The 6216-nt window shown below is 40.5% G+C and overlaps 1 long non-coding RNA gene across 1 annotated transcript; it reads right to left on the reverse strand.

Annotated features, from left to right (window-relative positions):
• Positions 1-2082: 2082 nt before the first annotated feature.
• Positions 2083-5767, reverse strand: LOC126403585 (uncharacterized). The gene is made up of 2 exons (XR_007571326.1): positions 3652-5767; positions 2083-2384 (listed from the first exon to the last, which is right to left on the reverse strand). It is a non-coding gene; the product is annotated as an uncharacterized LOC126403585 (long non-coding RNA).
• Between the last annotated feature and the right edge of the window lie 449 nt (positions 5768-6216).

The raw sequence follows: 6216 nt of genomic DNA on the forward strand, positions 1-6216 counted from the left end.
GGTCCCACTGTTTATCCTGTTGGACACTTAATGTGTTTATACATGGACTCACACAGCCTGAGGACTTTTCTCTGAGCTCATCTCTGTGTTTGATTGGAGCACATTTGTCCACATTCAAGTCACTAAATGTCTTTTTCCTCTGATTATTACAGTGTCTGCAACATGCAGATATTTAGTTACTGTGCAACACTTTGATCACATTTCATTTACACCTTCTTTTCTTTGTATTTATTTGCTATGTTTTACTCTTCCATGTCAGAGAGAGAGGTCTTCTGTCCAGAGTGCAGGAAGCGACTGATGCCGTCCAACATGGAGAGTGATTTTGAGATCAGACGACACTGATGCAGGTGACGGAGANCGACTGATGCCGTCCAACATGGAGAGTGATTTTGAGATCAGACGACACTGATGCAGGTGACGGAGAGGCAGCCCAAACACACACACCATGCTCAGTGACAGGTATCGCTGGCTGAAAAATACTTTGATCAGACCAATGTGGATTGTTCTGGTCCTGATGTCACAGATGACGCAGTGTCTCTTCACACGTCACTGGAGTTTCAATACATGTTCAGTGTTCGTCTGTGGGACGATCACTGTCAGAGCCCAGTGTCCTCAACTGTATCTGTCTGCGGCCTGCAAGAGAGGGGCGTAACCTGTGGGGGGCGTTTTGCGTACTACGTCACTGATACAGGTCACGCCCACTACACACGCTTCTTAAAGGGATATGAGCCCAAATAGGTACTAACACAGTTTGACCACAGTCCAGCTGCACAAACGTCAGTGTTTTTGCTTACGCATTCTTTGCCCTATAATAAATGTATTCAAAAGCGTAGAAATATTATTATTATTATTCTTTTTTAAGTGGTAAAGGAGTAAAAAGGCAGGATATTATGAATATGAAAGTAGCGACATACATAAGCTGACATTACTTTAGACTCAGAAAACTTTATTGTCCGTTCATCTTACATGAGATGGAAAGTGAGCTGATTGTGGAACATTGTTATTATTACTATATACAGACTGTATGTAATTATCTTTTGTACATTATTAATATAGTTTAAGGATAAGCTACATGAGAATGAGTTGAGAAGATGAGAATTACTTTATTAATCCCCAAAGGGGGATTCATTTGTCTGGCAGCACAAAGCCTAATGGAGGCAGGTATGAAGGATCTTGTGAATATCTCCATTCTGCACTGAAGAGGAGCCACTGACCACTACTGTCTTTTGGTCTGTCAGTGTGTTTGTTGTTAAGTGGCTGATCTTATCACATTCATTTATTTTTACTGTATGAGGACTGTAGCTTTGTTTTTTTCTTCTGGTACCTTATGAATGTTTTTATGAATTCATGTCATGTGAATGGCTCTGTGAACTGTAGAAACTGATTGCCCTTTGAGGGTTAATAAAGTTTGGTTTTATCAGAATGTTTATTGATGTTATTTTACTTTTAGCAGGACATGCATACATTATAAAAATACAATGTGTTGCAGCTATTTGTCCTCAATTTAGTGATCAAAAATCAAAATATCAAAAAACTAAAATAAGACAAAATCAAATCAAACGGCCACTGAGGCACCTAGGGAATTCATTTACGCAGGAAAAAACAAAGTCCATTGTCCAGACAAAAATGAAGTTTCTTTGGTTTATTTTTCCATTGGCAAACAAACAAACAAACAAAGAACAATGGCCTTTGCCGCCTCTCTTGCCCTGGTAAAAAACCATGAACCCTCCCAGGTGCCTGGCTCACCTATACCTGCATACCCATATATGTAGATTCACCTAGTGCGCCCCAGCTACCCAGTACCTTCAAAATAAAAGCATTAATAAGTACTCAGATTAACTCAAACAATACTAAATATTATAAGCAAACTAAAGGTGTATTCAGAACTAAACAACAAAAAATAATTAAATAATTAGTGAAATTAAATATTACAAGAATAACAAATAGCTCCAACACAATGCATAAATGCATATGTTCTAAAAAATAAAATATATAATAAATACAAAAAACATTTCAAAGCTTGTCACGTTTGTCACGACCTGGCTCAAAAGTCATGACAAAAGGAACAACAGAACGCCAAAGTGCCGATAAATAAAACAATTTATTTCTTTTCTTCAAAGGAAACGATTTAGAACAGAGGACCAAATAGACGAGGTGTGTTTGTCAGTATGATCAGTTGTGTAAGTGTGGTTGAGGGTTTGTGTGAGTGTCATGTTGGTACAAAACCAAAAGACAAAGAAACCAAACGTGCAGGCGCTGGCAGGGATCTGGGAGAGTGAACTGCGCTGGGGGTTGGGTCCCTAAAGTCGTATGGAACACCGGACCCAGGTGCTCCTAATCAGCCGAGCTGGGACGTCCAAATATGGGCAGCAGCAGCATTTCCACTTCAAAACAGAAGAGAATGGTTGAAGGCCCCAGTAGGGCCGTGACACATTTTATTGGAGCAGTCAAAAGAAAGAAAGTCAATCTGTGAAGCCATTACACCTTATAGCTGGCTAAGAAATGCCTCAGAGGAGAGGGCTCTGCGCATTTGATCCTTGAAAGCTTGTAGCTTCTCCGTTGCCTCCTCTGATAAGTGCCCCATCAAGTCTTTTTGCATCATTTTCAAGTCACTGTCAAAAAACATTTTGGTGAACCCTGCAGCAAAGTGAACCCTCTTCCTCAGAGAGGATCTTTGTCCCATGAGAGCAGGCACAGTGTCCACAGTGTAAACAACTTTCACTGGTGATTTGACAGTCACTAGAAGCACATTATGACCCTTTGTAAAAGTTTCTGTGTGGTACCTGTGTTGTACATGAGCTTACGTTAGCGGCTAAGGACTGAGAGGCTGTCCGGTGTGTGTGTGTATGTGTCTGAGGAGTGTCAGTACGTTAACTTGTTAGCCGTAGCCTTGCTGGTTGTCATGTTAACGTCATCGTCGGCAGCCCTGAATAGCTTGTAAAGCTTTAGCATAGTTAGTTAACACATTTGTTATCGGCCCATGTGTTTACTGCTACAGAGAATTAATAAATCTTTGGTTTATTTGCACAACGTCGCCTCTCTGCCGTCTTTTATCACGCTTGCTAACGCTAAGTTAACTTTACCAGCAGATGTGTATGAGGCACAAACTGAGGCTACAGTTAGCAGTGTGCTGATGCTGATTTCTTAATCTTTTCTGTGAAACTAATGTGCATTTAATAAGAGACAGAGACACTGGGGTGCATGTAGTTATGACTGAGACAACTTTAAGGGCACAATAACGGCCAGTTCAAAACAGGGCATGCTACACTGTATGGTTAGGAGGGGCATTACGGCCACACCCCGGGGCATCCATGGCACTGGCCGTTTGGCTGTGGTATAATTCCTGCCCTGATTATTACAGCGGAGTCACAGTTTCCAAGTTATTTCTGGCTACATTACAACAGCCACAGTTTCTAGCTTAGATTTATCTCCTTGGGTCAACATTTTAGGATCGTTTAGAATAGAAATACATATCTATATATATATATATATATATGTTGCATGTAATTTATCAAACGGACAAATAACCCCTCTGAAACTATCTTGTTAACGTTACCTTGTTTTGCTCAGTTTAACGTTACACAGCAACGGGCTAGCCTCCTTCTGTCTGCCCAATAATATTTAATATTGTGGATAAAATATATAGCTTACTTGCTTAGTTCATCTCCCCGGGTAATAATATAACTATGTGCAGCAGACTATGCTGCATCCAGACTGTAAGGACACTTACAGTCTGGATACGATCTGCCATTGTTCTTTCTTCTTCTTCTTCTTCTTCTTCTTCTTCTTCTTCTTCTTCTTCTTTAACGGCAGTAGCAAACTATGACAGTGCATTAGCGCCACCCTTCGGTCTGTGTGGTTACTGTATAGGCTTACAGACTACATTTTGCATAATAAAACAAACACTCATACCCGTTTATCTAGTCCTGTACTTCTAAGATACTCAAGTACTCTACTCATTATTCTATCTGTCGAGGGCTTATCTAACATTTCTTTAATGCTAAATTTCATCCCTATTTCCTCACTATTTCTTTTTAATTTTTCTCTTTCCCTCTCATACTTTTGACATTTCATAAAAATATGTTTAACACTTTCTTCCTCTTTACAAACGCTGCACTCTGTATGACACTGCACACAGTATGACAGTAACCAGTGACACATCCGTGAGTCCACTGCAAACAGGAGCTGCTCACACATCACTCAGCTCACTGTGAATGGACACACTTCCACAAAGTGTAACACTAAAGCTTACTCACTGAATCCAGGGCAACACTGTCTCTAGGGCTGACCCCAGTGTTTGCAGCTGTAGCTGTTGCCATGGTAACTAAAAACCCCAAATACCAATAAATGTAGAAACAGTTACTCAACATTATATCTTAGGGATAAGCATTCATTAATATAAGTTCTTCTCAGACAGGGACATTTAAACTTAGTGATAGTTTTGTGACTCTGACGTGCTCTCATGTAACATCAGCCCCCAGCAGTGCAGCACTACTGAAACTGGGACAGTCTGACCACATGTGACACGCTTACAGACACGCTAGCAAAGTGTCCAAGATGTCAAGTGTCTGGATTAGTTTCTAAATTCGTAAAGATGATTCCCAAAAAGTCGAGTGCCAGATATGTCAAAGAAAACTGGCACATCACAAATCTACAACCAGTTTGGCAAATCCTCCTGAAACCTTTGAGTGACACCTTGATCTCAAAGGTTTCTTTTTACATTGAAAAAACCCTGCAGGCTGACAAGTGACAAGTTTTCACAATATTTTAGGTGCATCGACTGATGTCCTGTTTCTCTGTGTCTCAGTGTTTCTGGATGTTGAGCTTGAAGCAGTTCAGCGTATTTGATGAAGCTGATGTACTTGCAGTTTGCGGGGTTGTATCCACAGGGTTAAATGCTCCCACTGTAAGTCTCTTTGGATAAATGTGTCAGCTAAATAAATGCTGTGGAACAGATTTCAAACAACAATGAGGGAGCTAAAAATCATGCAGGATGGTTCACAGAGAACAATGTACTTATAATTGACTTTAGGGTGAAGACACACAGCCCTGTCTACATCAGTGGAGCTGAGGTGGAGCAGGTGAACAGTTTTAGCGTCACAGAGAACCTGTCATGGTCATCACACATCTCTACCCTGGTTAAGGGAAACTACAATGTGAAGTTCTTGTTTTCTTCTACAGAGGAGCAATAGATGAATCCTGACTGGGACCATTACAAACTGGTGTGAGATGTACACGGCCCAGGACAGGAGAGCTCTGCAGCAGGCCATTTAAACCACCCAGAACATATTTGCTACATATCTACTGAGCATCAGTGATATCTGTGAGACTGTTTTATAGAACAGCAATCCTGTTGCATACTGGCAGTAACGCTGAACCTTGAACCTTGGTAAGGAGCCCAAAGTCCACAGAGGTTATTAAACTGTCCAGTAAAAGATTAATCTTGATATCAGAGCCAGCTGTAAATGGTGACTGCATTTCATTGTGCAATCCTGTCGTACACTAAAGCTAAACCTTGAAGTTTTAAAGGTTCCAGAGGAAATATTAGTGTGATGTGTGTGACTTTACACTGATTTGTTTTCTGACGGCTGAAGAAAGAAAAAGAACATCAGCTGTTTATCATATAAATCAATAATCCAACAACACGTCAACTTGTCTTCAAACTTTCTCCTGAAATAAGAAGTGAACGACGACTACAAACATCACAAAGCAAGAAACAAACCCTAAAGAGACTAAAGACAAACTTGTTGTTAAAGTATCAAACAAAGTCAACTCACAGCTTCTTCAAACAGTCCAAAGTGTTGAAGACGAAGAGAGAAAAGGCTCCGACACAGATGAGCTGGTACCTGGAGTGAGTCATGAAGCAGGACAGGCAGGAAGGGCGGAAACAGGAGCAGACTTTCACAATAAGATGTTGGTGTTGTCAGCATTTTAGTTTGTGAATGAGACAGAGACAATATCAGACTGGACATAAGTCTTCTGTTCTCAACACCAGATTAACCAGTTCCACACATCTGGAATCATCAGTCACAGTGAGGGAGAGGACACTGGTTTAACCAAGTACATTTACTCAAGTATTGTACACACTTCTGAGGTACTTGTACTTTCTCCTTCTACTCCACTACATCTCAACAGGTAAATATTGTACAACCCTGATTCCAAAAAAGTTTCAACGCTTTGTGAAACATAAATAAAAACAGAATCAGTGAATCATTT

Source organism: Epinephelus moara, chromosome 16, assembly GCF_006386435.1.
Source record: "Epinephelus moara isolate mb chromosome 16, YSFRI_EMoa_1.0, whole genome shotgun sequence".
NCBI classification, from domain to species: domain Eukaryota; kingdom Metazoa; phylum Chordata; class Actinopteri; order Perciformes; family Serranidae; genus Epinephelus; species Epinephelus moara.